General features: G+C 39.6%; 1 protein-coding gene across 1 annotated transcript in view; it reads left to right on the top strand.

Moving 5' to 3' along the window:
• Rap1a (RAP1A, member of RAS oncogene family) overlaps nt 1-17083 on the top strand; it is a 69527-nt gene that overhangs the window by 26776 nt on the left and 25668 nt on the right. The window lies entirely within an intron of this gene.

The following is a 17083-nucleotide window of genomic DNA, read 5'->3' as shown; positions in this document are numbered from 1 at the left end:
TTATTAGTACAAGGCATGATTTTCCTCCTGTTGAATTGATCTTAAGTCCAATTAGCAGTTGGTTACCATCAAAATATGAGTGTCATTTATTGCACCTTGCCATGCTAGTTATTATTGTGATTCACAGGTGCCACAGCTGGGTAGAACCCTTAATTGCTTCCCTTCCTTGGCAAATTTTATAATATTTTCTGGTCTGGAAGCTAGACTGTAGTAAAGAGGCTTTTGGGTTAGATCCAACTCAGATAATCCAAGTCCTATGTCCAAAGTATGCAGTGTGTCTTATCCAGAATATACAAAGACTCAAAAAGAGTCTAAGGAAATAAATGACCCAGTTAAAAAGTGACTGGGAATCTGTAACATGGGGGCCTGCTTGTTGGGGTTTCTGTCCTGCCCGGTTCCCACAGCTGGTAAATAGCAAAGAAATTACATAGAAGTCTACATAAGTTATAAACTGATTGGCCCATTAGCTCAGGCTTCTTATTAACTCTTATAACTTATATTGACCCATTATTCTTATCTATGCTAGCCACATGGCTCAGTACCTTTTTCAGCAGGGTGATCACATCCTGCTTCTTCAGTGTCTTGATGGGAGTGCCGAGGAATGGGCTTCCTCCTTTCCAGAATTCTCCTGTTCTCATTGACCCACCTCTACTTCCTGTCTGGTTGTCCCGCCTATACTTCCTGCCTGGCTACTGGCCAATCAGCATTTATTTAAAACATAATTGACAGCATATAGACAACTCTTCCACACCAGGAATCGAAGCAAAGTTCCTTAGTAGAAGAGATAAAGATGGCTAAGAAGCACCACAAGAAGAGATACTTATATTCCTTAGCACTTAGGGAAATACAAATCAAAACACTCCAGGCAGATTAACTACTCAGGTCAGCAGAACAACTGACATCAAATGCTGGTGAGGGTGTGGGGAAAGGGAAACCCTCATTCACCATTGGTGGGAATGCAAATTGGTATAGCCACTCTGGAAGTCAGTGTGGAGAATCCTCAAAAACCTAAAATAAATAAATAATTTGGCCCAGCTATGCCCCTTTTTGGCAGGTGCCCAAAGAACTCAACATCCTTCTCCCAAGCTACTTGCTCAGCAGTGTTCCCTGCTGCCTTATTCACAATAACTAGAAAATGGAAACAACCTAAATGTCCTTCAGCAGATGAGTGTATAATGAAAGTGTGGCACGTATACACAATGGAATAACATTTAGCTATAAAGAAAAATGGAGTCATCAGATTTCCAGGTAAGTGGATGGACCTAGAAAAAAAATATATGAGTCTAACCCAGAAACACAAATGCTACATGTTCTCTCTCATCTGTGGTTCTTTTGTTTTGTTTTTCAAGACAGGGTTTCTCTGTGTGTAAGACCCGTAGCTGTCCTGGAACTTGCTCTGTAGACCAGGCTGGCCTTGAACTCACAAAGATCTGCCTGTCTCTGCCTTCAAATTGCTGGAATTAAAAGCCTGTGCCACCACTGCCCTGCTCATCTGTAGTTCTTAGCTCCAAATCCTCAGATGTGAGCACAGAATATGGAATAACCACAGAAACCAGGAGAGTGTAAAAGGACCATGGAGGGAATACTTGAGAGGAGAATAGCAGGATTCAGGTGATATGAAACAGAAACAAAAATGGAAAGCGTTCTGAGAATTGAACTCTGTCAGAATTGGTGGCAAGAACCTTTACCCTCTGAGCCATCTCAGAGGTCCTGTTGGTGTGTCTTTAGTGCATAAAAATTTTGAATTTTGATCTCCAATTAATCTTTTTTTTCCTTTTAGTGGTTGTGTTTCAAGTGTCATGCCTCCAAAGTTGTTGCTAACCCCAGTGTCATATGGCTTCCCTCTGTGCTTTCTTCTGGGCAGCTTTAGTTAAAGTCACTTAGAGGATGATCCCATTTAGTCAGTTTTAATGTACAGAATAGGATCAGTGTTCAGCTTCATTCTTTTGCATGTAGACATCAGTTTCATAGGAAATTTACTGAAAAGAAAAGATTTTTCTTTCCTGACTGGATGTACCTGTTTCCTATAAAACATATTTGACTGTGTTTGTGAAGATTTGTTTCTGGGATCCTTATTTTGTACATTTAGTTCGTATATTCATTTTCACTCTGCTAAGAATGTGAAGTTCTGTCCCGATGTGGTGGTGCATGCCTCCAGTCTCAGCACTCAGGAGGCACTAGAGCAAAAGGATCGCTGCACATTTGATGCCAATCTAGACTACATAGTGAATTCTAGTCCGGCCAGAGCTACATAAAAAAAAATCATATAACAACAACCAAATCTAGCTTCTTTTGATTTCTTCTTTAAACTTTGGGTTATTAGAAATACATTGTTTCCAAATATTTGGAAATTCTCATATCTTTTTATGTGATTCTAAATTTGATTCCATCAGGTAGAAAATATTCTTTTTCATGCCGATATTTTTTATTGTATACACACTAGGTACAGTTTCTTAACAGAATAAAAATTGTATCCACTAGTACTGAGAAGATAATAAATAAAATGAAGTTATGTAAGGTAATGAACATAAAGATTTGTTATATACTCAAATAAATTGATTTTCTACAGTTCACTTATTTGAAAGTATAGAGTTGATACAGGATATAAGCCGTTAACTATTGGTTCCTTGCCTTATAAGACTATTTTATTAGTACTGTTTATGTGATGAAAGAAGAAAATTGCTATATGTGTGACTATCATGTCTTAGTGACATAATTCAGTGGTGACATTTTTATATTATAGAAAAAGAAAATAAATTTAAGAATTGATCCTTTTAGAAATGCTACTTAAACTAGAACATTTAAATATACATTCCTTCCCACTCCATTCTGATACAGTTTATAAACTATTAAATCAATCTTTGGAAGTTATACTTTTAGCATTGACATAGTCAAGCAATAAAAGAAACCAGACTAGGTCATAACAGCTTTGTTTCTTACAAAATGAAATGGGTAACTATTCTTCATTGGGATCAGTCACAGAGAGGAGGCCAGGAAACCATGAAGTGAAATAAAAGGATGAAAGATGATGATGAAGAGCAGAGGGCGGTCCACGGGCCACAACAGAGCACAGCAGTTGGATGAAAATAAAGGGCATTTTGTAGGATTTAAATTCCTTTACATTTATTGAGATTTATATTTATAGTTTAGAGTATGTCCTGTGTTAGTACTTGTTTTATATCCGCTGATGAATACTGTATATCCTGTTGTTGGTTAGAATGGTCTTTAAATGTCAGTCAACTCTGTCCTTACTGGCTGTGCCAGCTAGATCTGTGTGTTAGTCATTGATGCTGCCATCAGTGCAATACTGTGATTATAAGCAAATGTGGGAGATTTGATTCTGGTCTCCCTGTTCTATGCATTTTGGTGTGTTAGATATTCACTTCTAGCAAATGCAATTCCATAAGCCAAGGAAAGTAAAGATGAAGTTTATGATTTAAACCATTGTCATTTCTGAAGAATTTTATAGTTCTTACAAGGTAGGCATGTTGGTGACAAATTCCTTCAGTTTTTGTTTTTAGATTCTCCCTCATTTTGAAGGATAAGTGACCTAGACGCAGAATTGTGGCTTGAATGACTTAAGCATTTCACTTTCTACTCTTGACAGGTTGGAAGAGAAGTCTGATGTAATTCTTATCCTAGCTCCTCCTTCCTCTGGTTTATTTGACCATTTTTTCTCTTTGTTTCTTTTGCTTGCAGTTTGAGTATCTGCAGATTTTTGGGGTGTTTTGTTTTTGTTTTAGCAATCCCCCCCACACACACACCCCAAGCTCTTCTCTTGCTTGGCCTCGTCTTCAGCTATATTTGCAAACTAATTCTTACACCTCCACTGCAGCTGCTTAAGTCCATGTTGTCTTGGGTGGCTGCCGTTGCCTTCATTGTTCTTCCTGCCTTTGCCCTTTATCTCTTTCATAGCTGGAGGACACTTGTCATCCTCTGTTCAGAGTCACCAGTGGCTTCCTGTCTCATACCAAGTTAGTAGCCAAAGTCCTTACCATGACCAGTAGGCTGAATTTAGCTCTGCGTCGGATCTCCTACTAATTAACCTCCATTGCTCTCCAGTACTAGGGCCCTCCTTGTTCTCATGGAAGTTACCAGTCTTCTCAAGGCTTTGCCACCCTGTTCTTTTGGCATACCTCTGTTCTTTAATCTTCCCTAGCCTTTAGTCAATTAAATGCTACTTTTGAAAATTTAAGGCATATACTCCATGAACTCCTTTCCCCATTTGCTGCTTCATTATTCACCAAACTGTTTACAGTATTCGGGTTTGAAACAGGGCTCCGATGATGCATATCCCCATCTCCTCACTAAAACTCTTTCCCTGAAGACTTGTCTCTGGCAGAGGAGAGCATGGCATACTGAAGAAAATGAAAGAAAGCAATTAGGATGGACAGTTGAGAACTGAAAGGTGCACATTGTAGGGCAAATTTAGCATGGGGTTTAGTGGTCAAATTATACAGACTTCTTAGGTCTTATTAGTATTTCATTCTTTATTTTAAGGATAATGATAGTCACTAATAAAATATTTTACTCACATGGGGGCTGGATGGCAAGGAGGTATTTACTAATGTGACCAATTTGTCATATGTGAAAATCATCCTAGCTTCCTGGTGGAGAATAGGCTTGAGGGGGTGTCTTAGTCACTTTTCTTTTGCTGTGATAAAATACCATGACCAAAGCAACTTATAAAAGAAAGCATTTACTTTGTGAGTTCAAGGCCAGCCCCGTCTACAAGAGCTAGTTCCAGGACAGGCTCCAAAGCTACAGAGAAACCCTGTCTCGGAAAAAAAAAAAAAGAAAAGAAAGCATTTAATTGTGCTTATAGCTTAGAGTCTGCCATAGCAGAGCAATGTGGTACCAAGCAGCAGGTATGTTGGTTAGAGCAGCAGCTGAGGGCTCACATCTCAAACAGCAAGAAACAAAGAGTACACTAGGGTTAGTAAGAGGCTTTTGAAGCCTCACAGTTTGACCCTGCGACATACCTAATCCTTCCCAAACAGTTCTACCAACTGGGGACCCAGTGTTCAAACATAAGAGCCCACAATGGCCACTTTAATTCAAACCAGCACAGGAAAGATTTGATATATTATAATCAAATGGCAGTTAGTTCCAGTAATATAGGTGTCAGTTTTCATGGGTTACTTAGTCTACTTGGGTTAATGGCCGTGTAAAAAGAATGTTGAGGCAGTAAATATTCATTGAAATATATTTATAAATATCTATAATCAGCAATTTATATCTCCTAATTATCAGAATGAGCTTTTCAACTTTATATAGTCTTTTGATTCCTCTATGAGAAAATAGAATGTCTTATGCAGTGTAGATCTTCAGTATGCATCCTAGAAAGCTGTATATTTGTTAACATGTAGCACAAAATAAAGCATCTCTGCTCTTATGTAATGGCTTTATAGGACATCCTCAACTTTTACATTAGAAGTAGACTTTGCCTTTGTTTTCACCCTCTGTTTGGAATGAGAAACAACATCGCAGTTTCAGATTGTTAAGCCAAGTGTGGTGATAAAGTGTTGACAGGAAGTATGACCTGAGTTCTGGGAAGAGTGGGTGTTTTCCATTTTAGTGGGTAGGAGAGAGAACAGGTGTGAGGTCATCTCCAAAGGAGAAGAAAACACATACTCAGTGGCTACAACTCACTGGGGGCAAGGAGTGCAGTCTTGCCTAACCAATGTGATCTTCAGCACAGCAAACCAGCATCTTGACTTGTCCAGAATATTTGTAGGTACAAGATGACTACTGAAGTGCTCCATTTGAGAGTCTTTAGATTGACTCTTGATATAGGTTCTCATTGTTATACAGTACAATGAGACTGGTAAGTGTTGGTCTTACCACACCACATTATACTACCCATAGAAGACTCCCTGTACTTTTATACATGTCTGCCATATTTCCAACTGCTACTGTGTTGAGATCATCTTTTGTACCACACAGTTTCTCAACAATAACATAAGATGTATAGTTGAGGATTCTCAGAGAACCTAGAGAATACCCTAAAGGGCCCCTTACCCAGTTGTCATATTCACTTTGGCATTAACCTGGCCTGTTGGTTTTCCTTCAGTCCTAGCTGAAGACCATTCCTTTCCTCCAGTGTTGTCCCTTCCATATAACATCTTCCAATGGAAGAGAAAGTTAATTCAATTCTGCCCTGGGTTTTATTAACTCCAGCTGGCAGAATAAGCTCCTCCATATCCTAAAGATGTTGAGGTTCCACACTCACATGTGGAGACAAGAGGATCATGCCAGCCAAGTCAGCCTGCAAGCAGTCTATCCTTTCAGCTGTAAGAAAACTTGCTCCCCACGCCTTCTGGGTTGTGTTGCCACTTCCTTTGCCACCCTCCATGTTATGGCAGAAGAGGGCCTTCTACTTTTCAGCTTCCTCAGTCAAGTCAAGACCAATTCTGAACCTTTCAATTCAAGGTTAAAGAATCAATATGTTCCCTTAAGCTGCCTCCTAATTGATAGTGTTGCTGACTTATGTATATATTATTTTATTTGTTGTTCACACCAGTGCTGCTGAACTGATAAAAGATTAACCATTATCTCAGTTCACAGCTCCATTCTCACCCAATTCTAAAGGTTATTGAACTAGGAACTCAATAGAAAAGGGATAGACATTAGTGTTTGTCAAAGTCTAGCTTTGAATCCAGCCTTAATGATCTCATACAATAAAGATTTATTGAACATCTACCATTCCCAAGTATTGTTTGGAGCGATGCGGGGTGGGGTGGGATATTGACCATGAAGCTGCTAAAAAGCTAAAATATATTATTAGTAGGCAGCTTTAAAAAATTGTGTTTCCTTGCCTTCCTACCGGTCTCCAGTTTCTCGTTCCTCTGTTCCTACATGGTGCTTATATGGTTCCTTTTTTTCTTCTTGGATTCCTGCTATAAAACTGTGCCCTTGTGATACATATGTTCCAGGTTCTTAGGATATCATAGATAGACCACAGTAACTTGATAACCGCTGTTAGAAACAACCTGTGTGGGACTGGAGAGATGGCCAAGCCATCAATCATGCTTGCTGCTCTTGCAGAGAACTGGAGTTCAGGGCCCAGCACCCACATGTGCTGTCTTATAAACTCCTATGACTCCAGCTTCAGAGGATCTGACATTCTCTTCTGGCACACACCAGCACACAACATGCCATACACTCATACAGACACACATATGTATTTATAAATAAAATAAATGTTTAAGAAAAAAGCCCCAGGGACTGGAGAGATGGCTCAGTGGTTAAGAGCATTACCTGCTCTTCCAAAGGTCCTGAGTTCAATTCCCAGCAACCACATGGTGGCTCACAACCATCTGTAATGAGATCTGGTGCCTCTTCTGGTGTATATATGTTAACAGAACATTGTATGCAGAATAAATAAATCTTAAAAAGAAAAAAGCCCCATGTGGTTATTCCTCCCCTTACTCGGCACAGTAATAGCTCAATAGCTTACTCCAAGTCTCTTGAATCTGCTTCGTTGTTTCTCTTGACATTTCACATTTATTCTACTTGTCCACCTATACGTCCTTCCTCTCCTGGCATTCAAGTGATACATACAAGACACAGTGATACAGACCCTTTAAATGTCTCCTCTCCTCAGTCTCTTTCCAAATACATAAATACAAGTTTATGAACACGTGCAGATGAGTAGAGGCAAGTTGGCGTGTTAACCAATGAACTCTGAAATCAAATTGCTTGAGTTTGAATCATGGCTTTTCTTCCTAGATGTGCACTCTTGTGCAAATTATTTATTAATTAGCTTCTACCTCCTAAGCTTGTGATTTCCTCCTTCCCAGATGATACTGAGGGTTGAACCAATGGCCTTGCCTACACTAAGCAGATATATTGCCACTAAGCTATGTCCTCAGTTCCCTTATTATGAATTATCTATACTAAGCACTCAGGAAATGTTTGCTGGAATTATTGGTTGTTGTTATTATATAACAAAGCATAATATATTGAAAAGCAAATGTCATTTAAACACTAGAAACAGGTTTGGATATGACTTCCTACTTATTTTATGCCTAAATCATTTAACCCAACAAAACCCTTTTATGGTTTCCCTTTATAATGGGGAAAATAATATGTTTTAAGTTTTTTGATTACATAAAAGCTTTGTAAATAGCAGAATGCTACATAAAGCTCAGTTGCTGGTGGTCACCTGGTTTCACTTTCCTTTTCAAGGTCACACAACATTTCAGCTAGATAGAAGAAATGAAGTAGTCTACTAGAAAAATAAATATATTGCTGGGTGAGGTACTTCGTGCATGTAATTCTAGCACTCGAGAGACCCAGGGTCAGTTAGGATCTGCTTCAAAAAATAAAATAAAATAGACAGATCTATTAGAAACTTTGTGACAGTGATCCCTCCCCAAATGACTCCAAACTCAGGCTTCTTCATTTTAAGATTAAAAATATGTAGCTTATTTGGCAGTCACACTAAGGAACAAAATTAGAGTAAATGCTCCCATTTATGGAAGAATATCTGCCAGTGGATTCCAGAATTGGACATATTTAGCTGCGCTTAGCAGAATTTAGTTTACTTGGTCAAGTATATCTTTTTAAAGTAAAAAAAAAAAATGTTTTAGTCAGCCTTGCAAGTATTAAATTTTTTTTAGATTGAGGACTGTGAAAATGGCCCAATCAGTACCTGCCTTATAGTAATGAGGACCTGAATTTGGATCCCCAGAACCCATAGAAAAAGCTAGGCTGGTGTATATACCTGTAATCCTACAGGGGAATCAGAAACAGGATCCCTAGAGTTCATTGGCCAGCTAGTCTTACCTAACCAGTGAGCTCCAGTTCAGAGAGAGAGACCCTGTCTCAGAAAATAAGGTAGATGCAGTGGATATCCAGCATTGCCCTGTGTTGTGTGCATATGCATATGCTCTTACACACACACACACACACACACACACACACACACACACACACGGGTTCTTGTTTGTCTGTGCCCCGTCTCCATGTCCATCAGTAAACCATTATGCTTTGGGATGATTTCCTATGTTGCTAAACAGGATACAGGGTTTTGATAGCTCACGGATCCAAGAGCACATGTTGTCCCCAAAGACAGAGTACAGTATATTTTTGGATATAGTACTGTTCTCCCTTCTGTTAATTAGAGGCATTCCCAGTACTAGACATTGAGAAGGAAAAGTTACAGTCATGGGCACTTTGACAAAGATCTTCCCTTCTGGATGATATTAAATCATTTCAATATGAGAAGTATGTTTTACTTGTGATTAGTAATTTGATTTAATGTAAAATACATTTGAGATTTTCATTTTAAAGTATTTTTGTTTCTAGAAAACAGCTCATTCTAATGATTTAATGATGTAATGTGTAACCTAAGTCACCGAGTACAGTTTAAACTACTGCATTATTAATAAATGACTTTTTTGATTTTTTTCAAGACAGGGTTTCTCTGTAGCTTTGGAGTCTGTCCTGGCTAGCTCTTGTAGACCAGGTTGGCCTTGAACTCACAGAGATCCGCCTGCTAGGATTAAAGGCTTGTGCCATCACCATTCCGCTTAATAAATGAGACTTTTTAACACTCAAACAAAACATAAAAGAAATGATATTGTTTCTTTCGTTCTGTTCTGGTGCTGGACTTCAAATTTGTGAACTGTGCTCCTGGCCCTTCTTTCTTAGTTCTTTTTCAAGTCATCAAATCCATCTCAGTGTTATTGGAGGTTACCAGCTTTTTTGTAGATTTAGTGGTGTACACTAAACCCATCACTCAGGAGGCTGAGGTAGGAGCTGGAGTTTGGAGCCAGCCTGGGATATGTTGTAAGTCATTTCAGAAAGGCAAACAAACCAGAAAACAATGACAAAACCTATCTTGCCACCTCACTTGCTTCATAGCGTGAAAGTCATAGTAGGAAGAAGCAAGCCTGTTTAGTTGTTCCCAAAACTGTTCTCTTAGCTGTCTTTCAGGGGTTTAAAAAAATCTAAAATGATAAATTACTCCCTAAATTAGATTATATATTACTTGATACAAAAACATTTTGGGAATATGTATTTGATAAGATGATTCAGCCATGCAGCACAACTTTATCAGCTTCTCTGCTTCAAATCTAGAATTATTAAAACAATGGCATCAGATTGCTTTAAGAATGAGATTTAAAAGTTCTTTTTTCCCTTTCTGAGACAGAGTCTGACTGTGGAACGTATATGGAGGTCAGAGGGCAGTCTCGGGTTTTGTTTCTCACTTTCTGCTTTGCCTGAGGCAGTCTCGTTGTTTGTCTCTGTGCAGGGTACACCGGGTCAGAGGAATCCTAGTGTCCCAGGGAGTCTCCTTTCTTTGCCCTCTATCCTACTGTAGAACTACAGATACTCTACTGTGTCCTCTTGATATAGTTTCTGGGGATTCAGACATAGGCCCTAATGCTTGCATAACAAGCTCTTGGCTACTAAGCCATTCCCCCATCCCTAGAAAGTACATCTTATGGAAGTAATACGCTAAGATCTAAGGATGACAGTCAGCATTAGCTAAGTGGATAAGGAAGATAAAAAGCATTTCAAGAAAAAAGAAATGACTGTGATTTTGTACAGTCCCGTGGAAAAGACAAGCATGCCAGATTACACAAACTGAAGGGAAAACCAGGATGCCTGTGGGTGAGTAGAGTGCAGCATAAGATAGTGTAAAGGGGACAGTCATTGAGAGCTTTGGAGACTGGTTCTGGGGCTTAATCTTTATCCCAAGAACAAAAGGAAGGAAGGCCTTTGATTCTCTAAGGAGTATGATAACTGTCAGTTTCTTCTCTTGCTGTGATAAAACACTGATCAGAACAACCTGGGGAGGAAAGGGTTTATCTTATTTATTTCCAGATCACAGTCCATCGTTGAGGGAAGTCATGGCAGGAACTCAAAGTGGGAACCTGGAGACAGGATACCTTGCTATTCCGTGCAGCATTGACTCCAACCAGAGAACTCACACCCAGTGATACACTGGGAATACGGAATATGGCTGCATTGCTCACAGGCTCATGCTTATCCTTAGTGGAGGCTTTCCTCTCATGTGACTGTAGGCTATGTCAAGTTGACAGATGTAGCATAAGTACTAAAAACCCAGAGACCAGATATAGGGGTTCAAGCTGAAGATCAGGAAAGCAAAGCAGCCATCCACTAGAGAGACCTTTTACCTCTACCAAATCTTCAGGCTGAATGGACAAGATCCTGTGTCCACAAATCCTCAGACTCTACACACCAATGAGTTCCTGTTTCTTTCCCTTTATGTTTCTCTCTCTGCCCAATCATATCGTTCGTGTCTCTACCTCCCTAGTGCTGGGATTAAAAGGTGTGTAACTCCCAAACACTGGGATTAAAGGTATGAGCCACCACCATGTGGATCTATTCCTGGATTGATCTTGTGTAACCCATGATAGCCTTGAACTCACAGAGATTTGTCTGCCTCTCTCTCCCAAGTTCTGGGATTAGAGGTACGTGTACCCCTTGGGCTCTAGTGGCTTAGCTTTGCATTCTGATCTTCAGTCAAGCTTTATTAAAATACAAATTAAATATCACTACAGACAGTTCTAACTAAGACAGTGACCATGGTAAGATACGCACACACATCTACACATATATGTATACATGTATTTTTCTTGTGGGCTACAGATTGGTCCTGGATCTGGGCACACACTACGAAAGCATTCCATCATGGAGCTAATGTCCCAGACCCAGAGTGGGTGTTTTAGAGGTCATGCTCTGTAAGAAGTAGAAACTAGAACAACTGCCACGACCTGTTTTTGTCATGAGGCCATTTACTGAACTTTTGGGGTTGGTTACATTGTCTTGGAGATGTCTTGGAAGGTGACTAACTCAACCTATTGTGTGTCTAATGTGACCCCAACCTGGGACAACTACAGGGAAATTAAGTGGAACTGGTGGTAGAGGTGGGGAGGGGAGCAGTTTATAGTTAGAACTCAGTCTCTGAGATTTGCATCTCTAAGTCAGTTTGTATATAGTTCCAAGATAAGAATATGGTTTACAGTAATTCTGGCCAGAGGTAGCCCCTTCACAGAAGCAAACACATGCCATGGTTTTTTTTTTTTTTTTTTTTTTTAAAAAATTACTCAGTTTAAAAAGAAAAAATAGCTAGGTGGTGGTAGCTCACACTTTTAATCTCAGAATTTGGGAGGCAAAGACAGGCGGATTTCTGAGGTTGAGGCCAGCCTGGTCTACAGATTGAGTTCTAGGACAGCCAGAACTGTTACACAGATGAACCTTATCTCAAAGAAAGAAAAGAAGAAAAAGAGATTGAAAGTAATGACCAACCACACACAGCAGCAGATTAAATCCCCCATGGAGTTCATACTTTATCATTATTACATATGGGACAGCATGTTTAGGAAAATTTAAATTAAAATATCAGGATGATAACATTATACTTAGCGTTTTAGAGCTTCTGTGAATCTCCCAATATTCTAATCTCTGGTACAGATTAATTCAATCAATTCTAAACTATGAAACAGGGACCACCTAACAGGTGACTAACTGAAGCACAGAATGAGGGAGTAACACGGTCAGGGTTAGTAATGAACCACTGTGGATCTTGTGTTCAGGCTTTTAACTGTTTCACTGTGCTACTTAAGAAAAAAAAAAAATGACACCGGGTGTTGGTGGCACACACCTTAATCCCAGCCCTTGGGAGGCAGGCGGGTCTCTGTGAGTTAGTTCAAGGCCAACCTGGTCTACATAGCTGGTTCCAGGACAGCTAGGTCTCCACAGAGAAACCTTATCTCAGGGGAAAAAAAATTGAGATGATCAAGTATTGTCTTTAGCTTTGAAGGGAAAAAGATCTAAAAACTAAATATATATGTTTACAAATATATTTGTAATGTATGTATTTGTATAAATAAATTTAGGCGAGTTATGATAGAGAACTGGTGAACAATGGGATAATCTGGAAAACAGATTAACTAAAAGAGACAGAGATAAAAATATGTAATAAAAAACGACTTGAAAATTATGACAAAGTGTTATTTTCCTGATAACCTTTGCCCTGTGAGTGATGAAAGGATGTCTAGTTGAATGCTTTGCTGCCCAGCTAACACTTCCATTCCATTGCCTTCCAACAAGTGAACTCTGTCCTTGTGATAAACTCTTAGCAATTTGGGATGCAAGTGGAAAATTGTGCAACTTCTAGGTCATGCATAAGGAGGAAAAGTATGAGCTCTCTTTCCTTGTCTTCTGTCCCATGGACTGACAGGGATGTAGTGTGGTGGATGAGCTATTTTGGGGGGAGTGGGGCTGTATAGAAGGTAATGCTTTAAGAATGGCAGAGTCAGATTGAATAGTTTGCCTTGCATATTACTAAACTAACTGCCAGAGAAGCCCTAGACTGTATGAACGGGGTGGGGGAGGTGTGAATTTTGTTTATAGCAGCTTAATCTACATCCTAATACAGGAAGAGATTTAGCAGTTGTCTAACCAGAATTCCAGATATGAGGGAAAGTCAAATAGAGATAATATTTAAGGAGATCAAGGTTGAATATTTCCAAAACAGCAGAAAAACACCAGTTGAAGACATTAGATCCTAAGCAAGCTAAATAGAAATCTAAGCCTAAACAGCTCAGTTAAAACCACAATCAAAATAGCCAGAGGGGGAAAGCAAATTACTTTGAAAAGATTTGCCATTATAACAGCTGAGTTAGTGAAAGGAAAATAGAAACCAATACAATAGAGTCACTAACTACAGTGTACTGGAAGTAACAGCTATTAAAGCTAAAATTTCACCAGGCTATGGCACAGGCTTTTAATCCCAGCACTTGGGAGGCAGAGACAGGTGCTATGTGAGTTTGGGGCCATCCTGGTCTACAAAGCTAATTCCAGGACAGCTAGAGCTGTAACACAGAGAAACCTCTAAAAACAAACAAACAAAGCTAAAATATCTTTCAAGATTGGTGGTAATGGAGAGCAATGTAACTTTTAAAAACCAGCTGGAACCGAGTATTTGTATATCCCAAAGGAAGATTACTGACAGTAGAGTTTAGAGATTAAGTAACCTGATGAAGGGTACATTATTAGAGGAGGGCCAAACATTGTGGTACATACCTATAGTCACAGCATTTAGGTGCTGGTGCAGGAGGATTGCTGTGATTTCTAGGCTAGCCTATACTACAGAACAAGACCTTGTATTAAAAAACAAAAATAGTCATGAACAATATTGACAGTTCATAGTTGGTGAGGCAGGGGGAGTTTTCTTCATGAAAACTGAAAAGTTACTCATGTTTCTTTAAATAACCCCTCTCCTGTGCCATGCAGCCAGTCCTAATTAAACTCAGTGGGTTGCCAAAAAAGAAGAAACAGAAAACACCAAAAATATGACAGAGATTGAGATTGTAGTAGGGTACTCTAGGGGAACAAAATCAATAGAGTGGATATATATTCTAAAAGAGATGGTTAGATTGGTTTACATGAAACATGGTGTGTAGTTCAACAATGTCTGTCTACATACTGGAGAGACTGAGAGCCCAGCTGTTTGAACTACAAGAGTGGATGTCTCAGCTTACTGACTTGACACTGAAGGCCTGAAAGATTCTTGGAGAACCATGGAGAAGTCCCAGAGGCTGAGCTCTGATGGCAGTGGAAGATGGCAGCTGCAGCACTCACCAGCAAGGGGCAAAGGCAAGCAGACAAAGAGCGACAGTTTCTGAATGTTTTACCTGAGCCTCTGCTGGTGGGGACTATCCACTCCAGTGGCGGATTTCTCCTTACCCTTCCGGACAATTACCCTTAACCTTTCCAGGGGCATGTTTCTTAGTTGATTACAGACCAATCAATTGACAACCAAAAAATGTCACACGGTAACATTTTTGGTCAGTGAATAAGTTCAGTGATAGATTATTTTATTGTTACAATAGTATGCTAAAACTTTCAAGACCACTTATCAAACGACAGAAATTTTACTGTTACCTTTGAAACTCTTTTACTTGAATATTTAGATTCCAAGGATTTATTTAATAAACTAACTATCATTCAAGTGGTGGTATATGTTTTTCTATTTGGTAGAATCTCACTATGTAGCCTTGGCTGGCCTGGGACCAGCTGTGTAGGCCAAACGGTCTCCGATCCACCTTCCTCGGCTGTCTAAGTTCTGGTACTAAAAGGTGTGTGCCACTATTCCCAATCTCTGTTAAAGATTTTGACAAAGACTTAGTTAGATGACAATAAAAGGTTTTAAAAAACAGTATAATTTGTGTTTCTAGTTAATATGTATATAAGGAAAATGCAGAGAAATGCTTTGAACCAAAGGATCAGTGGAAAGTGCTAAGAGTTGTATACCTGCGCCAAAAAGTATGACACTAGGAACGAGTTATAGTTAAGTATTTTCCCTTAAAAACAGCAAAAGCAAGCAAACAAACAAACAAAAACCAGACACAGTCACCAGCCTAACAATCTCTACTTTTCCCTCAACTAAAAAGCTTACATAAGATGTAAGTGTACTGAGCCAGTGTCTTTAGGAGGACTGAATAGCAGAGCTTCAATTTCCACAAGTTCAGAGTCTGAGGCACCTCAGTGCCCAGGCATTTTGGATGATAAGTGCTCTTACCATGACATCTAAAGCCAAAAATGAAGAGGCAGCAGTATTACTCTTAGAAATATAGAGGAAGCTGGGCAGTGGTGGCGCACACCTTTAATCTCAGCACCTGGGAGGTAGAGGCAGGCGGATCTCTGAGTTTGAGGCCAGCCTGGTCTACAGAGCTAGTGCCAGGACAGGTTCCAGAGCTACACAGAGAAACCTTGTCTTGAAAAACAAACAAACAAAAAGCCAAGCAAACGAACTATAGAGGAAAATACTCAAATAATTTAATTGTAGGTTAAGGTAATAGCGACCACGCTTTTTTTTTTTTTTTTTTTTTTTAAAGATAGTACCTCCTAGTACTAAGCAACCATATGATGGTTTTGTTGTTGGTTTGATTTTTGTTTGCACACTGCCAGGGTATGCAAATGACCTTGCCACCAAACTGCAGCCCAAGTACCAAGTATAAGGGACTAAAGCTTTTCCAAAAGAGACCAGAGCAGTAACAGAAGAACAGAAACGGTTTTTTTTTTAAAGATTTATTTATTTATTATGTATACAACATTCCTTCCATGTATGTCTATATGCCAGAAGAGGGCACCAGATCTCATTATAGATGACTGTGAGCCACCATGTGGTTGCTGGGAATTGAACTCAGGACCTCGGGAAGAGCAGTCAGTGCTCTTAACCTCTGAGCCATCTCTCCAGCCCCAGAAACGGTTTTAAAACATAAAACTGCAGAGGAATACATATAGAGACTGAGAAAGAAATAAAAAACCTTCTCAAATGTTTGAAGTATAGAAATGGAGGAGGAATTCTCTTTGCTTTGTTTATAACAGTGGTCAGAACCGAAACTAGCTAGTGGCCACTATAAGACCCAGAACAATGGAATAAACCTCTATTTAACCGCTCAGCTGCTCAGAAATGGAGTTGAGTTTTGTGTGAAGTAGAGATCAGAGGAGGCTAGTGGAGGAGATCCTTCTGTATTTGTGTTGATTTTATTGGTTGAATAGGGTTTGATAGGGCTGCTCTTAGGTGGGTGGAGTAGACAGAACAGAATTCTGGGAGGAAGAAGGCAGGCATGAAGCTGCCAGGTCAGACATGCTGAATCTTTCCTGGTAAGCCACAGCCTCGTGGTGACATACAGATTATTAAAAATGGGTTAAATTAAGATGTGAAAGTTAGCCAGTAAGAGGCTAGAGCTAATTGGCCAGGCAACAATTTAATTAATACAGATCTCTGAGTGATTATTTTGGGCATAAGCCAGCCTGGCAGCAGGACATAGCCCGCTCTTCTTACAACAGGAGGCTTGATGACCCTGTCTAGTGCTGGTTTTGTTGGCTTGCCACTAAAGAAGTTCTTATGGGCTGGAGAGATGGCTCAGAGGTTAAGAGCACTGGCTGCTCTTCCAGAGGTCCTGAGTTCAATTCCCAGCAACCACATGGTGGCTCACAACCATCTGTAATGAGATCTGGTGCCCTCTTCTGGCGGGCAGGCATACATGCAGACAGAATATTGTATACATAATAATTTTTTTAAAAGTTCTTATAT

The sequence above is a fragment of the Chionomys nivalis genome, chromosome 18, assembly GCF_950005125.1.
Source record: "Chionomys nivalis chromosome 18, mChiNiv1.1, whole genome shotgun sequence".
NCBI lineage: Eukaryota > Metazoa > Chordata > Mammalia > Rodentia > Cricetidae > Chionomys > Chionomys nivalis.
The sequence above is the reverse complement of the archived record's forward strand: the minus strand, read 5'-3'. Positions and strand labels throughout refer to the sequence as shown.